Here is a 26,368-nt window from a genome sequence, read left to right as displayed (position 1 = left end):
AGAAAGTAGTGCGTTAATATAGTTGTTTTATTATCAAGAGTTAAAAGCGACAGTAAAAAATGATCATAAAGATACAACAGTATCTGTAAAATACAGTTCTGTGAGCTACACAGAAAGCAGTGTCAAAAGAGTTCAGTTAGAAGTTAGAAGCACATGTAAAAACAAGACAAGACATAGATCACAGGTTGAGCTGGCAGTACCAGTTGTTCCACCCAACAATGTTTTTGATATTCTTAGAAAGACTCTGGCAAAGAAATCTCCCATATCACTTTCAGAAACACAGCTGGAAGAGTTTGGTATCTGGGAATATGCCAGCAATTACCTTCCTGCTAGTAGCACAGCCTCTCAGACTTCAACTTCACTAAAATTGCAATCTGTATTCTCAGATAAGGCAACTTCTTTCTAGCTTCCATTATTTCTGTATCACTTTCTCTCACCACGTATTCTTTTGCATCATAAGGATATTTTCTCCCTTATTTTCTTTTAATATTTTATCTCAATTTATGCTATTATTTTTTATGCAGCATTAACAAGTGCTGTGAGACAGTTTTGATGCACCGTTCACACATGCTCACTAAAGAGACAACCTGCAAACTCTTCTCACAGAAGTTCACCTATAAGCTCATTCCAGTTCAAGAAATACTTTTTCTTTTGAGTAATAATTCACACTGAATCTCTCTCTAGCAATTTAAGAGACAATTTAAATAATACCCATGCAGAACAGGGCTCTGATCATCGCTACTCTGCCAGCTCTGAAACTCTCCTTCCTTCTGACCAATTCACAGCCCTTCGAAGCATGCTGTAAGATGAGTCACTTCATGACTTTTTGCTAAGATGGTTTGGGCCACTGCATTTTAGGTCACTGAGCACAGCTTAATTGATTAGGATCGATTTCTGTTCAATAGCCTTTATTTTCCATGACTCTAAAGGCTAGGAGATGGCTGGATTCTGTACATCTGAGATTAAATATAAATGACAGATTTACTGATGGTACAGGAAACGGAACTTTAGAAGAAAGAGCAGCATTTGAGTTGGAGGTGTCCAAGTACTGTGGCCACAACCAATCTGCTGGCTTGGGAACAACTTTAGAGATGTGGAAACCATACCTAACATTTAATGAAGCATGATTTCTCACTTCTGTGGGACCCTTCCGGCCCCTGGGCAGTGCCTTCTCAGTGCGCCCAATTTCTTCAACCCCCCATAAAAGGACTGAAGAGAATATAAAGAAGCTGAGCTTCTGGAAACTAATTGGGAAGATTCCAGCTCTCAGAAGTTGAAAGAGCATAAATTTACCATGCCTGCATCTGGCAAATGTTTTCCTCAAGTGCCAGGGAAGCGGAAAGTCTGCTTATGCCCCTATTCATCTGAGAGACTGTTCAAGAGGTCAGCCTTGACAGAGTGACACCCTTGAAAGACTATCACTAGATTAATTTCCTTGATAGACATCCACTTTCTCTAACATCCTCCATTTCTTGTTTCAAAATAGAAGCTCTCTCTCTTTTTTTATTATTTACCATCAGCCTTCAGATAGTCTGTAAATTCCTGTGCTTTTTCTATCATTCCTTCTCTTGGAGCTGCGTGAATGGGTGAAGGCAGAAGGAGGAAAAGCAAAAAAGGGATGGCAATGGTGATGGATATCTTCACCCTACTAACAGGATTACTCTTTCCTATTTGAAAGGATTCAGTTCTGCATTCTTTGTATTCTTGAATCCTTACAGTAAGACTATAACAATTTTTACCAAGTAGTTTTAACAGAGGACAGATGTCTTTTACAGATCTAGACCAGAGAAATACTGGAACTATACAACATGCCCCTCTCTGCCCGAGTGCCTGCTTTTCCATCCCAAAGGCAGGCAGCAATGCTGAGCGTGCAACGCCCACACGGATTCCTCCCTGGCACGCAAGGAGCGTGCATGCACCCAGCAGCTGGGATGAAGGGTCACAGCCCGGACACAACATCTCCTCCCTGAGCACCAACACTGCTGTAGATGTTCAGGCTGTGAGGACCCTCACCAGAGTATTGTGGCTGTTGACCACTGCCAGGTTCCCCTAAATCAGGCCTGCGAGAGGAAAGGAAGGAGAATGAAAAGCCTCAGCAAGGAGTACGTCGAACGATGCACTGTGTCTGTACCATGCCGGGAGCACAATGGAAGTGAGAATTATGCTCTGTAGTGCTCCTCATCCAGTCACAGAATCATAGAATGGTTTGGGTTGGAAGGGACCTTAAAGATCATCTAATTCTGCCCCCCCTGCCATGGGCACCAGTCAATAAATCAGTCAAGCGCCACACCGAGCCACACAGCACACGAACCGAATGACAAAGATCAGGACATACTTTTTCCCAGTAACTGACAACACTCATTGATGGGATGCAAAGATCCGGGAACTTCACTGTGTCGTTTAAAGCCGTCTTTTTTATCTTTATCTTCCCACAGAGAGTATTTATTAATAATTTTTTTTTTCCTTCTGAATTTTTATAGCGGTGAAATTGCAGTCAGCAGTTTACTAGTGCTGGCTGCCTATTTGACACGACAATTATATCTCTGCCATAATTCCTCTGAGTCATTTTAATGGATCTATTTGTTTCATCTCAGTGTTCTTAATTTCCTGAATATGTTCAAGTTGAAAAATCGCAGATGTGCTCGCTATCAGCGCGATTGCCTGCAACACACGCTGAATGCATTAGAAACGCCAAGTCACTGCGTAAAAGAAAAACATTACATCACAGAGATAACATTTGTCACCTCGTGTTGGTCCTCAGCAACAAACAGAGGGAAAATAAAAACTACACTGGTTAGGATATCTTATCTGGGTGAAGGCGAAAAACCCAACAACTTTCCATGTTGCTGTCTAGAGCAAAGATTGCTTGCAGATGCTCGGGCTGTTATCCTGCTTCACATCTGAGCAAGTGTTGCTGAATGCAATTCAGAAAGGCAGGGGGAAGGGAAAACCCGCCTCCGTTTTTCTTGTAGCAGAATGACAGGCTGCCGGCTGGACACACGCCTGGCAGATGGCATTTCAAAGAGTTTTCATGAACCATCTGGGATGTGTACAATGATTACAAACCACACTTACAACAAAGCCAGAAGGGTTGCTTCGCAAGGAGGGTGGGGGGAAGAGGGCGGGTGGAAAGAAAGGGGGAAAGAAAAGAAAGCCAAGAGGCGCATAAGCAAACTTGATGACTTTTCCCAGGCTCAGGACAGTAAGAATAATCGGCACCTTCCTCCTGGAGCCCTTCCACAGCCTAAAACAACTGCTCGCCTACCGTGCAGCATGTGTGTGCACAGCCCAACACCATCGCAGGCTGCAAGCTACCTTTGGAGCTGTCTGCTGATAAACTCCAAATTGTAATTAAGTCTCCCATCATTAATGTAACTTAATTATGTACAAAGCATAGTGTGTGTGTCCTCCCTCCCCCTTTCAATTGCATTTCAGCGTCCTTACCACGATGGTCATCACTGAAGGAGAGGGCTATGGAGATGACGGTACATTTTATCTGAGCTAATAGCAGGTCAGATCACTGCTAATGGCAGAATTAATTGAGCACAATGAGTGCTGTAGTCGGCCCAAACAGGAGTTAACATACTCCGCTAGAAAAGGCGAGCCAATCATATTTAAATACGTTAACCTGCCTTCCATGTTTGCACTGAAATATTAAGTGGCATCAAATCTTATTGCCATTAGGTAGCAATTTAGCTAATTAATTTGAGCTATGTCCCTCTCTGTGACTAGCTCAGAATTGCTAATGCTACAACAAGAAGGAACCAAGTGGTTACCAACTCCTTCTGCACATTTAATGGTTCATAAACTTTCACTCTTATTTCGCTAGAATGTCCCACTACATATAAAACTAGTTAGACGTCCTAAATTCAGAAGGGAATTGCTCTAACCTTCTGCAACCATATCAGACTTAACAAAACAAATAAATAAAAATAAGGCTACTGCTTAGCATTGCAAGTTTTACCTTCTCTCTTAGTCTGGGGAGGTAAAACTACGCATAACATGGGTGGCTCAGATGCTAGGTGGAATATTTGCCTGGATGCTGGTTTGGTTATCACACCCAAGCCAGCTGCATCCCAGTTTATTCATGTATCAGTAATGCCCGAGCCACAGAAGAGGAATCTCATCATGGGCCAGAGATCCCATCTGAGAAACTGCTTCAGGACACAGGTGAGCTTGCCCAAGTAGAGCCCAGTGCTGTACTTAAGCTAACTAAATTAAAGCCTGTCATCCACACCTAGACTAACTGGACTGTGGCTCAGATGTAGATGACTACCAATTATTATTCTGAATAATTTAAGTGCCCATTTGAAAGACAAATAGCTGCTGCTGGTGTGTTGCCTATCAACAATGCTGACAATTACCCAACATGAGCCTCAATTATAGTATGGCCAGATTGTTAATATGTGATTCAGGGGCTGTTTAGCTCCTTATCAATCTATCAGGGCCTCATGTTAAGTTGTTAATAGCCACTGGTGCCCTGCTGCTAAATTAATCAGAATCTTGCTTATTGTAATCTAAAAATAAGACTTCAAAGGGGCCATAATCACTTCAATTACTTTCCTGTTAAAACAAAAACAGTTCTTGAGCGGTAATTCTGTTACCACGCACCAAAACAGCCCCTAGCAAGTCATTTAGAACTTGTCTTCTAAGTGCAGAACATCTCCAAGTGCTGAACACCCACATCTCCCATTTGCAAAGAAACATTTTCTGAAAACTCCTTATCCAATCCCAGGGGCTGGCAGGGATAATCTGGTGAGCCACCAAAGTATAGGTGATCAAACCGTGAGTCATTCGCTTCTCATCTCCACTGACCAGCTTCTCTTAAAATGACAGATGATGTGGGATTTGTACACTCAAAGTAATGATATAGTTGCTACAACCATATTTTATACAAACTCAAGTCACTGGCGGTTACCAACAGTGAATGGAACTGTAGTAAATAAGGTTTTAATGTGAAGTGTACAGGGATGCTACTGACTTATGAAGCTGCAACGCCAAGTGCTGCTGTGGGGGTTTACTAAGAGGCCATTTGCGGCTGTGTTAGAGGGAAGGATGCTGTTCTTGCCATTGCTCTCAAAGACTGATATTATTGTTCATTGAGCAAGACGACTGCTCTCATCACCTACACTGAAAAAAAATTTCAGCTGCCAAGGAAGAAACATATTAGGAAAACACTCCCTCTTCCCTCTGCGCAGTGTTTAGAGGTCACCTTCTTCCCTCATGTCACAGGGTAATTTGGAGACCCTGCTTTGGCAATCCTGCATCTGCCACCTATGGTGCCAGATAACTGGAAGACAGGACAAACTTCACATATCTGCTAATGGCAAGCGGAGAAGGGAAAAGACAGAGACAATCTGGTCTGTCGCCAGAAGAGGCAACCTGATTAGCAGCCAAACGTAAGGCAGAACTTATCTGCAGCACAGTATTAGAAACAGCGTGATCCACCATAACAAAAGATAAAGTGTAACCTATCTGCACGAAAACACTGTACACAGAACTACTTCATCTTATTGACTTCTGGCGCTATCCAAACTAAGACCACTGACTTTTTTTGCCAACAGAAGTAGAAGGAATTCTATTTAGACACTGTTATACTATCCATTCCACACGTGCGTGACCCCACTTACCTATGGCAAGGTGTAATTTATAGCTGTAACTATATGAAAATATGGAACTTTCAGAGAGACCTGGTCTGTTAGAAACCAAACATGCTTGACCTATAAATATAACTTTTCTCCTGAAACTTGAAACTCAGGAAGTTCATTCTGGGATTTTAAATATTGTCTGTTCCTTCTCCAGCCAGTGACTTGATAAACCCAAGCACGTGACAAGCATTCAAAGTGTTTTGGTGGTGGAGTAGAAATTCAGTCCAAAGGAGAATGTGGTCTGACACTAGAAATTAATTCACAGCTCTGTTAATGATGCATGTGCAGGAGCAGATGCTGATTGGCTCTTCCTGGCCACACAGATAACTGCGGCACTAAAAGCAAATTTCTGTCACTGTGGTCAGCAGGAATGACTGATTAAACCCAGAAAACAGCTGACCAAGACAAACCTGGCTTTCTACAGACACATTTCAGAGAGAAATGCACTTTGTGGCTGTGGTCTAAAGTAATTTTTCTTCTATAGGGGGAGAAAGAAGGGATTTCTACAAAGCTCAGTATCTCCTTCTCTCACCAGCCTTTCCAGCAACACTAAGTGGCCAAAGCTGGATCCCACAGCAGCAGATTGTGGGGATCCTCTCTTGCTCCAAGGACTGTGCCGGCCACACACACAAGCAATGGCAGGTCAACCCTTAGCGCATGTAAAAGCCGCTTTCCCTCTTTCTGAGGTGCCATGTCCAGTTGCATCTCTCTGGCCCTTTCTCTCAAAGAAGTCCTGACTGCCTGGAGCCTCCCTGGAGAAATGATTCAGCCAAGCCGCAGAGCAACAGCTCAGAGTTTGTATACCCTCCAGGCAGCAAGTTATTTTTGACCCTTTTAAATCTATTTTTGGTATTTCTGTGGCCTTCACTGCCACTGAATAAGAACACTGATAATCTTCAACACATTTATCCTTACAGCGTTTTGCAGTAGAGAAAGTGGGTTTGTTTCCGTTTTATAGCACAAGATCAGCCAGACCCCGGCTCTCAAAGGACTTCAGGAGACTAATTCTAGAGAAATCAATGGGATTTAGGAAACCCTACAGATCAGGATCAGGGCCTAACAGATTAAAAGGGACAAAAATAATTTGCTGCTGTGTTGGGGCTTTGTGTCGTGAAACACCATGCCATGGCTACACAAAGCCAATCCAGCATGAGGGGGTTCACTCGCGACTGTAATATCAATTTAAAAGGAACTGATAATTACTTGGTGACTAGAAGTAGTAAGGGTACAAAACCTGCCACACTCCCCAAGACAGCCACTTAAAAAAGACCTGTTTAAGGATCTATGCCAACTACTCAAATACAGCAGCACCTCCCCAATCTGGGAAAGTACCACTGATGGTACTACTGCAGTGTGGCAGTCGCTAATGCAGTTACAACCTCTTCACGTGTCCTTCAGACCATCAATTTACTTTCTCCTAAGGGAAAAAAAAAAAAAAAAGTGTACTCTGGCAACAAATAAAACATAAATAATAAATGTTCTTGGGTTCACAACAGCAGCGGCTCGCCTTCTGGATTCCTCTCTTTGAGTGATTGCTGCTACCTCACCAGACACCTGCAGCCGAATCCCTCTCATTTCCCATGAGGTGGGACACCCACCAAGAAGATTAAACTTCATGAACTAATGAGTTTGCCATTAATCCTGCGTTCATGGAGTCCAACAGCATGACATCCACTAATTTAAATTGTGAACTGCTGATGAAAAAGCAAACTATGTACCTCCTTGGTGAGAAGACCTTAGCTGTAACTATGCACAATTTTATCCTTTCTAATATATGGATTAGTGTAATAAAGTGTAATTTTATAAATCAATAAAGTTGTAGTAATGAGATTGCACTGCAATGTTCTGCTTTTAAATATTGGCACAGAAATGAATGAAAATTGCCATTTGTGTAAGTGTGTATGTGACTTAGGGGAAGTGAAATTAGCTGAAAGTAAATTAACAGGGTGATTATATACTTGCATTTATAGTCAGTTTCTCTCATATATAGATTTTTAGAAGTCTAGATAATGTTACAACCATGACACATACCTTTATTTCAAAAAGTCCACCTTTATTCTATCTAAAAATTATCATTGTTACATTCAGTAGAAATTTTATCTATCTTGGAAAAGGCTATAGCTGAAGGTGGTAATTAAAAACCTACACTGGGTAATCACAGAGCACCCTTAGTAGCTGGTTATTTCTAATCCTGTAGATCATTCACTCTGGACTATCTCAACCCAAGCCTAGCGTGATCCCCGTAGCATTTGCTCACGCTGCCCCACATCAGTCATCTCAAGCCTTACCATGCAGTGGCACAGCAGTGCTCTACGCTGCATGCCCAGAGCAGCTCTGGAAAAGCATAACGGGGATTAAGACAACATCCGTATTAAATACAACAGGCCAAAGGTGCGTGGGGGGGTGAGTGCTTAAAATCTACTTTGAAATAAGACACAGAAGACCTGGGATGTGGAGTCAACTCCTACGCAAACAACACCTTTAAACAAATACCTCATTGCCTTATTTATACTTTCATGTTATAGGAAGTAGTTTATCTGGAGGTACAGCCAGTCTTGCTTTGCATCTGCTTTTTTCATAGCTACTTTTAAAACTATTTGATTTCTACAAATTGACAAAGAGAAGGTGTAGCCCAATCTGAGAGTTTCATAAGTCAAGGGCTGGCATTAAAACCAAGCTGTGAGCTGGTCAGTAGAGGCACTCAGCTGCTAAGAAACCCATCATCTCCCCATCATATTTGACTGAGCTTAAGGAAGTGTAGTATTTAAAATTGTTTTTCATTAACTATTGGATCTTCATGTGGCTTGGTACAAGTTTTGAGCAGGTCATACTTGTGTAGAACAACAGAATAGATAAAAAAGGAAACAACTCTTTTGCTTAATCTTAGAGACAGAAGAGTGGGAGGAGAGGGCTTTGGGAAACATGAGGGGCCAAGACAGCACTTGGGACCGAGTGTACTGCAAACTCTCGCAAGATGAATTGCCAAGTCACAGAGCAAAGAGAGACACAAAACCATGCAAGTCAGATAAGCTGAGTTCACTGGCTTTCCAGGAAAACTTAAGGGTTTTGAAAACATTGCACAATCCTTTTCACCCACCATCAAGTACCAAAGGAATTTCCCAATTTGGTGGAAGACATGCAGTGGAGTCTTGAAGCAGAAACACAGTGAACAAGAACACAACAGACAGTCTTATCTTGGATTTTTAAAACAATAATAAAAAAAGAAAACTTGTTTTGGCAATATATGTGACTATGGTAACGAAAGGAAGAACAAAACCCAGAAACTACTGTTAGCCATATCTGTGTAAACCTGTCTCACAGCGAGATTAGTTGTAGATCTTCCCAGGAGCAAGATTGCTTGTTTGTTCCCCACAACAACACTACTACACAAACCGCTACAATTATTGGAAGGAAAAAACTTCTCTCTTTTCTTTAAAACTTGGATACAAAAAAAATTTTATCTCCCCAAAACAAGGTATCCTCTTTTATATTCTACTTCAAGGCTTGAGACATGTCTTATTAACAGATACTGTAATTAAGCTCATAATAAATCAATTATCCAACACAGACTAAACACCTGCACTATTTCAATTCTGTTTTTATTAAAAAAAACAATGTTTGCTTTTGACACCTGCATACATATGTGCACATTTATCCATGAAAAGATATTCTGCACTTTAAAGCTATAGCAATAAATAGGAGATTAAATTTGATGTCCAATAGCTCAGCTGCTTCAACAAAGATTATTTACCTCCCTTGCTGTTTGTCTTCCGAGGCTGTTTGTACTGCTGAGATAAGTACAACACAATGTGGGTCATCCCTGGTTGGGTGTGATATAAAACTCTTTCTGTTGACTTTAATTGCCGTTCTAGCAGACCTTTAATTTGCAGTTAAAAGTCTTAATAAAACACCTCACCTAACAGCTTGTGCCTAAAACTAGATCAGTTCATTAGTCTAATCTCTGTAAAATTCCACCATAGAAAGAAAGAGCCATATAAAACGTACACATTTATCTCTGCGGCATCGCCTGAAGTTTGCTTCCGTGACCACTTCCAGCCTACTGAAAAGACAGAGTCAAAGAGAGAGGGTTTTCCCTTTTTTTTTTTTAATTTTTAAAAACAGAACACCATTCCACCATACTTCTACAGGATATCAATATAGTTATTTAAACCAGTCTTCTTCACTGAACAATGTACACTGGAGATACTGTCTGTACGGTGTGCTTTCTCCCCTAGCCCAGAGCCATGAAAGGCTATAAATGGACTTCCAACTGTGATAGCCTCATCGCACTCTTAGAAAGCCACGAGTCTCCTGTGGCTCTTCAGTTTTTGGCTCTTCCCACCAACCCTGGGTTCAGATGGGTCTTATTCCCTGACAAACCCTCCTTGACTTTTGCTTAGTAGTTTTCCAGCTCCATATTCAGTGCTGACCAATAAATGCAAATGTCTCAGCTACAGCAAGATGTATGCAGATTATAGAAACACACAGCTATGTAGCCATATGGATGCACTTACTGTAAAACTCAAGGGAAGGACTAGAACAGACAGAAAATCTACCCAGCAATATGCACATTCAGGCACTATTCCCTACAGATCCTGTCCCTTAATTTTACCTGTTCTTAACTGCTACCAATTTCTGTATTTTTTTTTTCAGTAGCTCTGTATGCACAGCACACTTTAGTTCTTCATGATTGCTAACACTTTAGCTGGTTGAAAACATTCTCCTGGTTCACTTTCTGTAATGTTGTGATTAGGTAACTGCTCAGGATGCTGAAAAAATGCCAAGCACTGAGAAACTGATTGGTGTTTGAGCTTCAGATTAATCCCTATTGATAACTGGAAGCATTAAAATGTAAAAGAAAACAAATACGTTAATTTTAATTCTTTTCTTGCCTCACTGCAATAAAAATGATTAGAATATTTTATTATTTACAGTTCCTTTGCTGTAAATTCCGCAACCCCAACTCTTAACACAGAAAGAGCTTATTAATCCTTGTAGTTTCGTAAGTGCAATAAAATACTAATGAAAACAAGTTACAATACATTTTCCTCACTTTTAATTAAAACATGCCCTGGTACAGTAAGCCTGCTGGTGAGGTAGCACATAACTGCATCTCTGCAGTACAAAGCTAACTGTCATGCTACTGATAATGTACACAGGCTTCTCCATTTATTTTATTGCTTTTTCAGTTGCACACAAATAATAAAAACCTTGCCTCCCAATCCTGTCATCACCTATGAATTTCACAGGATATATACCCACAGGGTGCTTTACTCTGCCTTTCTGAAGTGAAGCACCACCCCTATAAAATACTCCAGTGCTTAAACTGGGGACAATGACACAGTGCTTGGCTTAAACGTTCTTTGCTTCATTTCATCTGATTACTTCTAGTTATACCTTCTCTCCGTTAAATGTCCCTGTGTAGGCATTTATAGCTTGCATTCACACAAAACAATCATTCCATCACATTACACACTCTGTCATTTTATTAGCGTCTTGCAAATAATTTTCTCTAAGTGCCTCAATTTTAAATGCCATTTTAAACTCATTTGCTGGTTTACCAATGCCCTTCTGGTATTGACTGGCCAACAGACACCATGAGATACCGCACAAAGCCTTAACACCAGCAGCTCTCGCTTTCCCTGTGGTAATTTCAGAGACTCTCCAAGTCCCCACCGTCGCCAGTTTGAATCCAACATAAATAAACAGCACAGAAAAATTATCCTTGCCCAACTGTATGGCAGCCCAAATGAAATGAGTTGTTCCTTGTCTTGCCTCCAACTCCCAACAAACAAAAACATCACTGGGTTTTAGCTTGTACCTGTGCTGGCATCACACCAAGGGTAAGGAAGTAATCCTCAACACCACAATTACCTCCCCAGCTTAGACACGGTTGGTAGGGGACGCTGTGATTTGGGGCGGTGAGATGACATTTTCTCCAGAAATCTGCTTTCTCAGTCTACTAGATCAGTATATGCCTGGAAAATGAATTCCTGAAAACATACAATCAGATCTGGGCTTTAGAAAAACACTGAGATGAGACTCTCAAAAGTACCTGTGTGTTATTTGACTTAAAGGACAGTCAAATAATTATTGGAGAGACAGAATGTTTTTCTTCAGGACAAGGATGTCATATAGCAGATAAGACTTTACTAAAAAAATAAAGTTTAAACCTCAACTCCAGCACTTATACAAAGTGCGAAGCATTTATCCTTTGACAACCGTGTGTTGAGTCCTTCAGACGACCGACACAGTGAAACCACTTTGCCAGACAGATGCTGGCACAGACCTGTTAATGGCACTTGCTACAAACCACTTGCTCGGTTCAAAGCACACAAGTATCCCAATTGCTTCAAGACCAAATTCGATACTTCATGTTAAACCTGTGCTCGAGTTTTTGCAGTATAGCAGCCTAGAGGCAATAAATGTTTTGTGGATCAAAAAAGAAACAAACTTTTTTTTGGTCTTAGCTGGGGTTCTGACTCAGGAGACTCTGCTGATTTAAGGTGATGTGCAGTCCCCGCTGCCCATCACGCTGGTGGAGGCAATGAGGCTGGCAGGCACCAGCGGTCCCACCTCCCAGCACCGCATGTCCCAGCACGGAGCTGCCAGACTTCAATGGAGGCCCACGCCGACACGCTGGGCTGTGAAGGGCAACACATGTTTTCTTCACATCTGCTCTCATGAAGGTGACAACCAGCGTCAGAGCAACATGGCAGTCAGAAAGGCTAGTGACATCTTACCCGAGTTCAAGGAAACCCACAAGACAGGGTGAATCAGAGCCTTGATTACCAGACTAGCCATTCATTAATCTGCGAGGAGTCTGAATTCCCAGCACGATGACACACAGATGTATATTTAGATGAAGCCACAAATGAAATATAGCAATAAAGCTCAAATGTTCAAGAGCATGACTACTGATGTAGTATATTGTGACACTGGAACCATTTTTTTAAAGAAACACTTCTCTGGCCCTGCCAAGGAAGCTTTTCAGAAAGGCAAAAGACAACCAGAGAGGAATCCCTGCTGTCTTTGCAACTGCAGCATGAGAGTGACCAGAGCCCAATGGATGCGACATAATTTAATCACAGGCATTTTCCATATTTTAAATAAAAATAAAATGAACACCCAACCCTCCAACATCCACCAAAAAAAAATCTGAGCAGTTCACATTTGTCAGCGTATTTGCCTTCAAAATGCCTTCAACAAGGTGGGAAGATGAAACTGCGCCCATTTTTCAGATGGGTAATGGAGACACAACGCGACCAAGCTGGCAGCCCAAGCTCAGAGCCAATTATGAAGCGAAAGAGCAGAAGGTCACTTGTGTTGCACAATTCTGTGGTTAGCAGATGACTTTTGGGAGCTAATAGCATTACATGCTTTGTGATGCTGAGCTGTTGAGATAAACGTGACAGTCCTCAGTGATGGCTTCATCAGAGGGAACTGCTGACTCAATATTTAGGCGTAGCGGTAAGAGCTGTTTATGTGCATACATTGGAAAACAACAGATGACTTCTGGAGCAAAGCACATGGGTAAAATTCTCTCTCTCGGCAATACAAAAGAGCCAAAGTAGCTAAAGCACTTTCCCACAGTGACTGTGCAGTAAAGCAAATTAAAGCTCTGCACAGCAATCATCCATTATGCCATATATTTTTAGCAATTCTCAGATTAATAACTGGAAAGAGACAATAAAACAGTGTTACAAGGAAATACACATCCTTTTGATGAACTGCCACTCACTCCTTTTAGGTCACTTCATACCTCAACAGAAAGCTTAAAGTGTGAAACATTCACTATAACATTTTTCCTAGCACTACTGCATTTGCTTAAGTTATGTTTTACACTTCCTAGCTGAACAAATCACATTAATTATTACTTTTTTTCCTCTCTGACCGTTAAGCCAAATTAGGCTACTACCAGAGTTGAAGAGCAGAACACAATTATTAACACTACCAAACATCAATGGATGCAAAAAAATAGTTAGCAAAAAACCACGGTGAAAGGGAAACCCTCATAGTGAGTTGTAAGAAAGCATTTTTCTATTACACAAACACCATCATCTCCTCTTATTGCTGTAGCTCTCTTTGACCTACAAGAACTTTACTTGAGACAGGTCAAGAGTGTAAGCAAGTATATTTTAAAATCACAGCTCTGAGACATTCTTCAAAATACATAAAAAGCCATTAACACTTGTGCTTCCTTAGAGCCAACTCTACGAGTTTAGAATTGCAAGACCTGCAGCTCGGAGAGATTCATCTCTCCTCCGACTCTCTTGGTTCTTCCCAGCCCTCCATTAGAGGAGACACAACTGTTATTCTGGGAGCTGAAGCTTATTTCTTGGATCATTTTATCAATGGCAATCTCATTTATTATTGAAAATAACAGAAACTTGACCTTCCCTGGAGACTTTTACAAAAGTTCAGACTGCAGGTGAATTTGTCCAACCTGCATAATGCAAGTCAATTCCTCCAAGGGTAAAGCAGCGTTCAAAGTGAACAAGGCTGGCAGAATTGAACCTTTTGTGCATAATTAATGCAACCATCGATCAGTGAAAGCTTGGATTCTGAATTTTTCTGCAAGATAAATGCACAAGGATGAACTTACTTTTAAAAAGCCTAACTTTGAGAAAGCTTCTTTGATTAATGACAGCCTCTTGCTACTGCAAACCTAAGTGGACATTTTCTGTGGCGCACCCATCAGCATCATTCAGCAGAAATGGTTCACAGTAAATGGTGCCAGTTGTAACTCTTGCTTGTCACATCTAGATCCAGTGTCTCTCAAGGACAAGGAAGTGATTTCCTGGTCTATTCCCCACATGATGTGTGCAAGCAATTCCCATTAGCACCACTGGGAGTTACACATGTGGCCATGAGAAGGCGCCAATGAAAGCTCAAGTGCTGAAGATATCTACAGGCTATTTGAGGTACTATTTCATGATCTTTAGCTCACACTCCCAATCTTTTTGGAAACCGTGGCTACAGAGTTACCACAATGCGTGAATTTACAAATAATAATGAATTAATCCAGACTGGTAAGCAGGCTAGTCAGGTAGCAATGGTCACAATATTTACATAACTGGATTTATAAAGCAGCTCATTCTCAGCCATCCAGCACTTGCTGCCCCTCTTCCCAGGCCTAACTGTAGTGCAAAGAAAAATGAGTTGCTAGTAAGAAGTTTATTTTGTATGCTCTGTATTACAGACATAGGTCACTGACTTCACGGACTGGCTAATGGGATATGTCTAGTTAATTACATCCTATTTTCCTATACACCGTTCCCATGCAAAGGACTTCAGGTTCCTGGGGTGTTATTTAAATATACAGGTAAAAATGAGATTTTCCAAAGCTCTACCCTATTATGGGCATTTATAGGTAGATTTTTAAGAAAGTTCAACATCAAAAAGCGCAAGCTTGGAGGAAGACTGGCTCTGCAGTAGCAGACATTTGGGATAGCCCCAACTTAGCTATTTGGTTTGTTGATGCCAAAACACTGTAGAACTAGTTTGTCTCTGGGGCTGGAAGAGAGCAGAAGGTGAAGTTACTGCAGGAGAGAAAGTGGCCTCTTTTAAGGGCTGTCACAGGCACATTAGTAGGATTAGCAGTCCAAGCATCCAGCACAGCTTTCCAAACCAGCTCCTTCCTTCCCTTTCTAAAAATCAAGACAGACTAAAAAAAAAAAAAAAGACTATCTTAAAAATACTTTCTGACCATGAAAAAGTCAAGTTTTGAACTAAATGGGTGGTCCTTCAAAGGCATCTACCACCAGTGTTCAGGTACTGTCAGTGGAGAATCCCTGCTGGCAGATACAATTGGTCCTAATGGTCAATTTCTCTGAAACCACGAAGGACAGAAAAACACGTCCCTATCACATCTTTCAGGGATGATGCCTAGGTATAGTCGCTCTTGCCTTGAGGTACAGGAACGGACTAAATGACCTCCTTCAAGGTCTCCTCTTAAGTCTGCAAATCACAAGAGCTGGCAACACTGTAATCATGTAGGAGAAATTTCAGAGGGAGGGCAGAGTTGTTCTAAATTATGTCAGAGTTGTAGTAAAGTGTGCTGGTAGAGTAGGATTTTTTTTTTTTTAAAGGTATCCAAGCCAACTCATTCATCTGTTTCGAGTATGCCTCTTTTAAATGAGTTTTTACAAAGTGCACCTCTACACTGCAGTCACTTGAGGACAGAGCTCAGCAGCCAAGTATTTATGGATTTGTTAAGGCAGGTGCTGCAGCTTGCCAAGGGCGAGAGATTGTGCAACTGGATTAGGAGCAACTCTCAACTTCAAATCCAGCCAAGGACCTTTACACACCTGTGATCAACACTTACACACTCACCTCCGCATGCAGGCTTATATAAATTCACGTTGCAGATTAAAAGGTTTAAAAGCTTGTCAGAGGTTGAGTTTCCACACTAATAAGCATGATGGCACAGGCTCAGCCAGCTCTCACCTGCTCCTGACCTCCAAGTGCCCCTTGCCCTCCCGGTCCCCCTGCACATCACCACCTCCCACGGCTGGCTCATCCTTACAACATCCCTTCGGGCAGCACAGCCTGGCAGCCCTCAGTAGTTGCATTTGGATTTAAACAATATCAATTAATTTAAAATTATATTCTGCACAACCTTGGAAACAGCTGGGTATGATGATCATGGTCCAGCCCGATAAAAGCTTGTAAGATGACTGAAAGAACACATTTAGAGATACAGAGAGAGAGAGGGATGAACCAAAAAGGCTGTATTCTTCAGTTCTCAGCTTCTGCAGGGCTACATTTTCTGGCTTAGCATATCAGGAGACTATACTAGAAGGTTTTCTTATATAGATTTTTTTTTTTTTTTTCATACCAGTTCAAGGAATTCCCCCTTCCCTCACAAACACAGACCTTCTGTCCCTGTCTTGGACAGGAATAGGTGAGATCAGAAGAAAAAATTCCCTGCTTTTTGTATAATTCCAGTTATACCAGATCTGTTCCAAACACATACAGAAATTTTTGGAGCATGCTAGTTGTTAAACCTCTGCTAAATTAGATTTCTCCCTTCCTCAGCCCCTTCTACCCCAGTGCAAAGGTCAGTGGACAACCTCTGTGAGTTTCTCCTGGAGACTGAAATTGCACCTTATTATAGATATTTCTGGTAGAAATATACCCTTAGCCCGTATCGAATACAATCATAAGAGTCAAGCTATTCTATCTTTCAAATGTACAACTTGGGCCTTGGGATAAGGTCCCAACCTTCTCACCAACGAGAGATAAGAACTCCAGGTGGGGACACACCTCCCACACTGGTTTCAGGAGCACTGGACCATAATGTCACTTCTACCTACTTCTTCCACTAAAGTAGTAGTGGCTGTAGAAGATGCCAGTTCCTGCACCCTCATGCTCCTCTTCAAGAAACACCCCTTGTCACCACCAAAGCAAACAGAGGACCAAACCTGTCAGATGGACTGTACTGACTTACCTGCATTAAGAAGCAAGTCTACTTAAACTTGCCATCCAGACATGAAGGTGTACTTAGGGACTAAATTCTGGAAGGACCAGAAGGAAAGGCAAAGCTGATGTTATCTCCTTCTCCAAGAGCTAGCTTGGTTCACGTGCTAAGATTAAAGAGCAGAACGTGTCACGGTCTGCATGATGGGCTCACACCTCCGTTAGGAAAGTGCAAGAGAATTCTAGAGTTATGCTTATAACTCCTGGAAAAAGAGGGCCTTCGCCACTCACCAGGAGTTCCCTAGGGCAAGTTTCTAGCTCATCTTCAACGCAGTCCTTCCCTTACTTTGTGCACCTCCAAGTGCTCCGCACCCTGATTTTATGAATACTGAATTTGTGCAATACAAATAAGGCTGGTTTACAGGGGCCACTCATTTCCTACAGCCCAAGCTCAGAAGCTTATAATGTTTGTCATGGGACATCAGAATACTAAAGACCTGTCATCACTTTCTAGGCAATAAGTTTTTATTAAGGCCTCATACGAACAGCCTCCTGCCCTTGCCTCTCTCCTCATACATCTCCCAAAGGGAACACAAATGGGTAATACTGAATTACCTTGACCTCCACTGCTCTGCATGTTTTACCTCTTGGCTCAGTAAAAATAAGCAAGACATGATTGCACAAGTCTAGGTTCCCACAAACATACAAATAAGGAACAGTGGTGCAGAGCAGGAATGCATTACACCTTCCAAGCTCTGCTGACACATGGGTCCAGGCTTCATTATCACCTCTGGAGTTTACAGCACTGTTTGCTATAATTAGAAGTGTGTCAAAACTCAGGCAGAGCATTGCAACCATCACTGGTTACTCCACTGGCATGAATATGATAACCAGCAGAGCATGAGGCAGAACTCTTATCTGAGTTCTTAAACAGAGACTAGGTCTCATTCTCTCCTGTTTGAAAAAGACCATATTGAATGGTTCAAAGAAGATCAGGCTGGTTCATATCGCAGAGACCCCAGGGACCTAGGTTAACACCAGCCTCCTGCCCTTAAGTCATGTTGTTGCAAATGGGGCTGGGGGTAACAGGAGGAAGAAGGTAGACTGTGGAGTGAGAAAAAGGGTTAAAAATGCCACAAAAACCCTTAAAATCAACTGTGAAAAGCCAACCTTTGTAAATTTCAGATGCTTAATACTTTTGCAAAAATGCAATCGACCCCAGTTAGTAACAAGCCTTCTAAACAGGAGAGAAATGTTAATTGCTTTATGCTCAAAATCTGCAGCCTGTTGCACACTATTCAGCCTGACAGCGAGCAAAGCTCAAGTTAAACAACACTTTTATACAACTGACATCCCAAAGAGGAATTTTTTGTTCTGGGTTTCTCTAACTGCTTAAAGGCTGATTGCACTTTATCTCTCACCACTGGAAAGACTATAAATCTAAAGTGAGTTTTTACAGCCACATTGCAGGATACTGAAAGTACGGGGCTGTAATAGAAATGCTGACACTATCCAGTTATGGTGGTTCAACCTCTCTACCATAATTACGTACAGTTGGAGATAATAAGCACTGCTGATTCAGGAGGAATCTGTGATTGGGCTGGAAAACGGAGAAGTGTTGGATAATCTGTCTCCTGAGTGGCAACAGCAGGCCTAAAGAGCATAAATGGAGGAGCAGAGTTGGTAAGGAAACAACAATCGTGAATCCTTAGAGATGCTCCTACTCCTTTTATTGTTCATGTGATTGCAAGAGACCTAAAGGACTCGTTCGGGACTTCTGCTAAAAGGACATCACCAAGTTACCTGGAGGATTGTGCAGCACAGATGGCAGGGAAAGGTTTGATTACACGACTGAGACAGTGGGCACCCAGTCGAGACAGCACAGAGCACTGACTTCCAAGAGAACTGTGTTCCTTCCCAACCTCTTAAAAATCAAAAGCATTTCAAGTATCTCAAGTTCAGCACCAAAACTGAAGGCACGTAGAAAAAAAATCACAACATGCATGCAATACTACATTCAAACTGCCCGAGCAACCTGCAAAAATTTGTCTTGAAACCTCTGATATTATATAGAAAACAAGCTTAATAAAACCTTTTCAATTAGTAGCTTTTGTTTAAAGAGGGATAGGCTCTTTCGCTCCTTCCTCCTCTTTTTACTTTGCTTGGAGAGGTGGCAGGGAAAGGAAGGAAGAGACAAGACTTTTGGTGAAAACTGTCCAATAGATTCAGTGTTTTCTTGTACCCCTTCTCTTACCAGATCTCATTTTTTAAATATTTACATACTAAATTTCCCATTAAATGACAATGTTCTCAAAAAACACTTGTTTGATTGATACAAAAAGTTCCAAATGTGACACTGTGATTGGCGCTAATTACTATTAATAAATGCATAATGACTGTTGATAAGATTAACAAACCATTCCAAAAATTCGTTACTATATTCACCCTACAGCATAAACTCCAAATTAGCAGTAATGCCAGCAGGCTATTAATATTCCCAGATTAACAAAATGCAAGCAGATCATGCAAGGATGAGCTTGAATTTTGCAAAACAAAATACCTGGGTAAATATTTAGCATAAAAGAAAAAAGGTGTAAGTTAATATTTGTCTAGCACGGGGTATTATGGCAACAGATGCAGGGGCTTTGCAACATTTACCCTGAAAGAGTGAACGTATTCAGACAGTGGAGCACAACACCCTTACCCATCAAACGGGACAGAGGAGCCAAGTGGCTCAGCGGTCCCTCGATGATGACAGCCTGCTTTCTAGGAGCGCAGATCCACACCCAGCCCTGTCCTGGCTTGCTGCGGTGCGAGGAGCAGGGTGGTACTGGCAGCAGGTGAGGGCCCTGCCGGCACGACAGCCAGGCTCTGCCAAGCTAGGGATAACACCCCCAGGAGCTGGGTGAAGCAGATTGTCACGGTACCTGCTTGAGCATCACCCTCGCTCAGCGGACAACCCGGTCCCTCGCCGCAGTGTGCCCAACAGGGCAGGGAGAAGGGTGCTCCCCTTGGCTGTTCCCAGCAAGATGCCAGAAATCGCAGCACCTCGCGCATCCCAGCAGCACAGCCTCTTCCCTCCCTGACAGCAGAGAGCCTGTGGCAACCCCTGTTCCTGGGTACAAACTGGTCCCTGTCTCCCTCCCACCCTCCTTGCCAAAACCATCCGGCTCCCCCTGGCGCAACCTGCCACCCCAGCAGCTCTGTCCGCCCAGCTACCTGGGCATCACCTGCTGCATCACAGGAGAGGTCAGGGAGGGAATACACACTTTCTGGTTGGCTTCTCATTTGTCTGATGCCCTAAGGCACTTCCAATTTAATATGTATTTCTTTTTAAAGTTAGTGGAACTGAAATAAATCCATACTGTTTGCCAATTTCCAGCTTACATAATGAAAGTCAACTGTGCATTCACAAATTCCTCCCTTCTCTGCAAGCTAATCTGACAGCAGTTGGGGGGAAACGTAACGGGGGAAAAATAATCTCCCGTGGCACTGTCTTGATTTCCTCGGGAAAATAAAATGCCTTCAGTTTATAATGGCCTAGTTAAACATTTTGAAATCCATAAAGGAACCTCAATAATCAGATCTTTAAAAATTGCAGTCACAGTCAAAGCAAAGAAAAAAAAAAAAGAAGCCGAAATATACTTGAAATTAAGTGGAGACAAATCACTAAGACACAGACATGGTGAAGCAAAGCAATGGGCACACCAGGGAGAGGGGAGAGAATCCGTTCACCAGTCTAAGTTCACCCATTCAGCATTTGCTTTCATCAAATACCAAACAAAAGTTACTGCAGCCACAGTTCTGTTCACTGACCAGAGAGACCTAAATGGAGTTTTAATATACAGAAATATCAGAGTTTTAAAACCTTTTGTTTGAAAGCTGATAAAAGCTCCCTGGTTAAATAAAAGTCTCTTACTCCACTATGCAGGGAGGTGCCGAGATCCAGGCATTTGCATGGCTTAAAATGGCTGCAGCAGTTCAAGGCTCCTGTAACTTATTGTACACAACACCATGAAGCACAGGAGAGGGGTCTCTTTCCTGGCTATACATTATTTTAAATTTAACAAAGCCAACATAATTAGTCCCATGAGCACCCCTCCAGTAACAGCTTCAGCTCCCAGCACTCACGAGCTGTATGCTATGCAGTAATTATGCTACCAAGCTGTCAGAGCCTCCTTATCTGCATGCAAATTAGTTCATATGCTATACATCTGCTATAATGACAGTATTAAAACAAGAATTTTATAATGAAGCCATCCTCTTTATAGCAACATAGCACAATTACTTTATTAACATATTGCACATCTATGTCTGCTCCCAGTCAAAGAGCCAAATTTTCCGTTCCCTCAAGCAGCAAGTTCCTATTTGCTTCTCTCCCCATACCTGTAAATAAATACAAAGAACAAGAATGGGAATTTCTGAACTACCTCTGTACAATACCACTCCTTCATTGTTCCTGGGGAAGTACTGCACCAAATGCCATTAAGCGTGACTAGGTGAATAAATATTCCCATAATGCTCCAAAAGGTTAGGAGATGAAACAGTAATAATCAAATCAGCAGCTGTTTGCTCCCAGCCTTGACATCAATCATCGGCTTCTGTCGACTAGCGACTGCCAGCACCACGGCCAACCGGAGCGGGAGGGGGACCACAGCCCCACCGCGACCCCGCATCCCCCCCCCCCCCCCCCCCGAGCGCACGGAGAGATGTCAAGCAAAGAAGGAAGCGCGAGGCGAGAAAAACCTGAGTGGGCAACGCCGACCTGGCGCCTGGGAGGGCTTCTGCCTGGAAAAGGCATGCCGGTGCCAGCCCCGCTGCGATGAGGGTTTTGGAGGCAATGGGGGATGCGAAGGCGAGATCGCAGAGCGTGGCTGCCGCCCGCACCCCTGCCTCCGCCCCTCGCAGCGTCTGCAGCGTCTCGGGGGTTCCGTACCGCCGGAGAAGCATCCTCACCTCTCCGAAACACAGAGGAGCGCTTCACAACCCATCAGCATCAGCTCTCAGCCCCAGTCCTCTTTCAAACAGCGTCAGGAAAAAGTTCGGTGGCTTCTCGGTCCCAGAGCTTTTTTTCAGTTTGGTTTTCGGAAGAAGTGTGCAATTCTCTACAGAGCTTATTTACAGTAACTAACCTCAGAAAATAAAATTGATAGAGGACTTGGCTAATTTCCTTGTGGATATTTTAGGAGTTCTTCTCTTCATTACACTGTAAGCAACTGCTCAGTTCTTTTAGAGATAAAAAGAAAAAAAGAAAACACACAGAAAGCTATGTGATCAGCCCTAAACCTTCAATAAATCTGTACACCTATTTCTCAAGCAAACACTTCATTTTTAGGTCTATTTTTAACCTTCCAGCTTGTATTACCACAAGACACTGATGCTCTGAGAGAGCTGCCAGGGATTTGCACTCGAGCCTTCTTGAAAGGACATACCCTGAACCCAGCTAGCCATCTCTCCAGGGTAATAAGGAAAGGTAATTCCTAATAATTGGGAATATAAATATTGGGATCTTATTTTACTTATTTAATCTGATACAGTTTGTTTATACTTTTGACCAACTGGTTACTTTTCGAAAATCTGCTTGGGAATACAGCAGTTGTGCTTTATAGGCATTCTCCAAAAGCAGGAACAAAGGCATGTGGAAGTGGAGAAAAAAAACAAACCACACAACAAAAAACCTTTTCCCCCTTTTCATGTTATATTTCCCCAAGCACCAGAAAGATGTGGATAGGTCGCAGCCAAAGTTTCAGCACTACTTTGTTCTTCATGCAAATCACCTCTTTCATCAATTATCTTAAAGCCATTTATAAACATGACTGCTGTTTCAAAGCCACGAGGAGATAGGTGAAAATTACCATGGACAGCACAGAGATGTTCAAATACTAAACAAATCCAAATCGGCTCTTAAAACCTATATTTACAGCTTCAGTAAAGCCCTGAGTACTGACACTGCAGTGCATAAAATAACAAACAAAAGAGCTAGGGAAAGGCACAGAGCAATGCTTCTTTCTCCCCTACAAAAGCTTGTTTTATTTTTGTCAGCATAACCTGTAGTTTGCCGGGTTTCTGTGAGATCAAATATTTGATCATTTATGAAAGGGATGATATTATGTGTTTGCCTGAGGGAACACGGTCACTGGATTTCATGACCCTGGAGTTTATTCCAGCACTTGGTTCCCATGAGAAAAGTACTAAATTACCCTTTTCCTTTGGGAGAAAACAAAATCAGAATATATCACAGTCCTCCCACAGCTACTAACGAGATCTTCTGTAGCCTTTGACACCACCTCATGAAATAATGCAACAAAAGCCATCTTATTAGCACTCAGGGTGCACCTAACCAAACGGACTGTATTTTCAGAGCAGACAGTGGTGCAAGGAGCAGCTCAGTCTCAAATGCTGGAAACCTCTCCTACTGCTGTTCTGTCATTTAGATCTCTCCTGCACTGCTGTTGTTAAGGGTGAACTCAATTGTCCCTTAATGTCCTCTAAAAACCTTGTCACCAGCTGCAGCAGGTCTTGGGTCATGTCCAGGAGGTGGCATCTATCTCACCTAGCTTTTCAGGCTGACAAGGTAGACATCTCAAACTGAGCTAGTGCTTCAGACTCCCTTTGCTCTCAATAGCAAGACACAAATGCACTCATCCAGAGCATCGCTTAGGCCAACAACCACCTTATGATGAGCTGAGCTGCACTCCAGGAGCATCAATTTTTCTTCACTGGCCTTAAAGGGCTTCTAGAGCATTAGCTCAGATGTAGTGAGACATCTGCAGTCAGGTTAGATGAATCCTACCTCAGGAGCACAACAAAATGCATCATCAATCCAGCATCACCAGCTCGGCTTCCACAGTAGCACTGAATTCTGGTGTCAACCTCTCCTTGCTGTTCTTATCACTGTAAGCCCCTCTGTACTTCACCTGAAACAGCCTCAGCTTCATCCTGTCCCTGGGATTGTTCATCCACTTGCCTCTCCTTCTTCCAACTCCCGTGTCTTTGCACACTCCTTCAAAACTGGACAGGTTTTTTCAGGCTCACGGGTACATTCCCCAGCACCTCCCTCATCACTGCTCTAGACATGCTGCCTACTCGTCACGTGGCAGGTTCTCCTCAGTCGCATTTCCATGATACACTACAGGTCAGTTCTCCACCTAAGACAAAAGCAACATCTTCTGCTGTCTCTTCTAATCTCAAGGTTCCTTCCATCAGCTGATGGAAGATTATGAACCTCTGGCTGTGGTTTGGCAGCTGAGTTACCATTGCTTGCTTACATTTTTGTTGCATTATTAAAGAAGAAATTCTGCCATCAGCACAGTAATCTGCTGGAAAATAAAATCACATGGAAATCACCTGCAAGGTGTGCTATTTTAGAGGGGACTGATAATGTAGGTCAAGTTTTATTTTAAAAACTCCTAGTGATATAATTTGGAACGGGAAAGTTCTCCTCTGGGTTGCATCTGTGTTTATTAAAAAGCCTCTTGTGAATTCTGAATTTTGAATCTCTACACCATTGTCTTTTAAAGGAAAAATCACATAAGTGTACACAATTCACATTCTCTGATTTTAAAAAGCCAACTTCTATGCTTGCAGCTCATACATTTTGAGTGATATTCATGACAATGGAAATTATTCTTCCACAATAAAAAAAAAAAAAATTGACAGTGAAAAAACACCCAAAGCATTTGAGAATCGGCTCAGGATCACTTCTTGATCCTGTTACAATTCTGGCTGCCCAATTCATTGAGATAAGTATTGCGCAGGCTCCTTGTATAAGCAAATCTTCCCAAACCCCATTCTACTCTGGCAGCCAATCCTTAAAGAATTTAACGTTTTTCCATGCAGCTTCGTCATTTTCTCTCCCTCATGGTAGCCGTATTGGCTCAGCTGGGAAACTGTGGTAGCACAACCAGGCTGCAGAAGTGCTGCAGAACCACCTTGAAATATCGGAATACCGAAGTGACCTTGTTTTTTAGCATACTGTAATATACATAGTGTGTACATGACCCACATTATAACTTAGGGTTTGGGCTTTTTTCTTTTTTAAACAATTGAGATTGCTATTGCTCCTGAGCAAAGCTTAATCATCATGATATTTTAATTTTGTAATTAAAAAATACGGAAGCCAATCCCAAACTGGGAGTACAATGGCTGCACTTCACAAAGGAGAGATCTGACAAGGGATAAAGTAATTTATTCACTCCTCCTTCCTCCACCTAGAAATTAAATACTTCAGAAAAGATCATCAGCAAGATACTCAATTTGTAGACACCAACAACCTTGGCAGTGTCCTTTGCGGAGCAGAACAGCTGTTTAGTTGATGGGCACCTTGTCCCATTAGGGAAAGTCACAGCCTTCTCCACTGTAAACGTTGCAGTTTTCTGCTTTTCAAGCACTCTTGCTTTGTGTCCAGCTTGCAAGAGAACCCTGCACAGAAATATTGCCACCAACATCGCAAAGATTGTTAAGCCGAAAAATTGCTCTGTTCTGGCATTTGTTCTGTCTTAAGTGTATTTAAATTCCAGCAAGCATTTACCTTGCAAGAAACCTTTGTGGCTTTCAAAACAAAAAGGAAACAACAAAGTGTGAGCTTTCCTCACATTTTTAAGTCAGATTTTTAAGTGCTCAGATCCAGCTACCACCATTTAGCACTGACCATAGACCAGCTGTGCTGCAGCACCTCACTGCATTGCCCTCCTTACACCAGCTACTCCAAGTATGGTGAAATAAATGAGGAAAACTCATTTCACCTTACCTTTCCACTGGGCTAAATGCATTCAAATGCTCACTTCCTGCTCTTCATGTGACTGTTTGCTTCTAACTGTAACATCTGCTTGACAAAGGTTTTATGTGGGTCTCCCACCCCCCAGCAGAAAAAGAGTGCAACCTCTTCCTCCAGGGAACTCACCAGCCTACACCCTTCGCGTGGTGTCTCTGAAATCTTTGTTCCTGCAGTGCTTTCCCAGACTGGTGTTTACAAGCATGTTCAGGGAAAGGAAAGCAGTGTCAATCTCAAAAGATAAAAACCCATGACTTTGAAAAACTGTTTTGGGTCTCTGATTTCCAAACTCCCTTTATCTGCTGTGGTGTGCGTGCAATGCTTTGTACTGCTGGCAAAATAAGCAACACTGAGGAAAGGAATTTTGAAGGACTTCTCACATCCCATCTCTAACCATCCCAAATGGGTAATCCTGCCCGGTTTGCCTTTTAATCTTCCTAGAGAAGAAAGGTAGCTTGCATCTAGCAACATTTCACAAAAAGCCATATGGCTCAGGATGCAAGCATAGCAAAGTGATTGTTCTTTT

At 42.3% G+C, this 26,368-nt stretch overlaps 1 protein-coding gene across 2 annotated transcripts in view; it reads right to left on the bottom strand.

Annotated features, from left to right (window-relative positions):
• MAGI1 (membrane associated guanylate kinase, WW and PDZ domain containing 1) overlaps window positions 1–26,368 on the bottom strand; it is a 353,430-nt gene that overhangs the window by 88,920 nt on the left and 238,142 nt on the right. The window lies entirely within an intron of this gene.

The sequence above is a fragment of the Leptosomus discolor genome, chromosome 9 (assembly GCF_034619465.1).
Source record: "Leptosomus discolor isolate bLepDis1 chromosome 9, bLepDis1.hap2, whole genome shotgun sequence".
NCBI lineage: Eukaryota > Metazoa > Chordata > Aves > Leptosomiformes > Leptosomidae > Leptosomus > Leptosomus discolor.
This window is presented reverse-complemented; position numbering and strand designations above follow the sequence as displayed.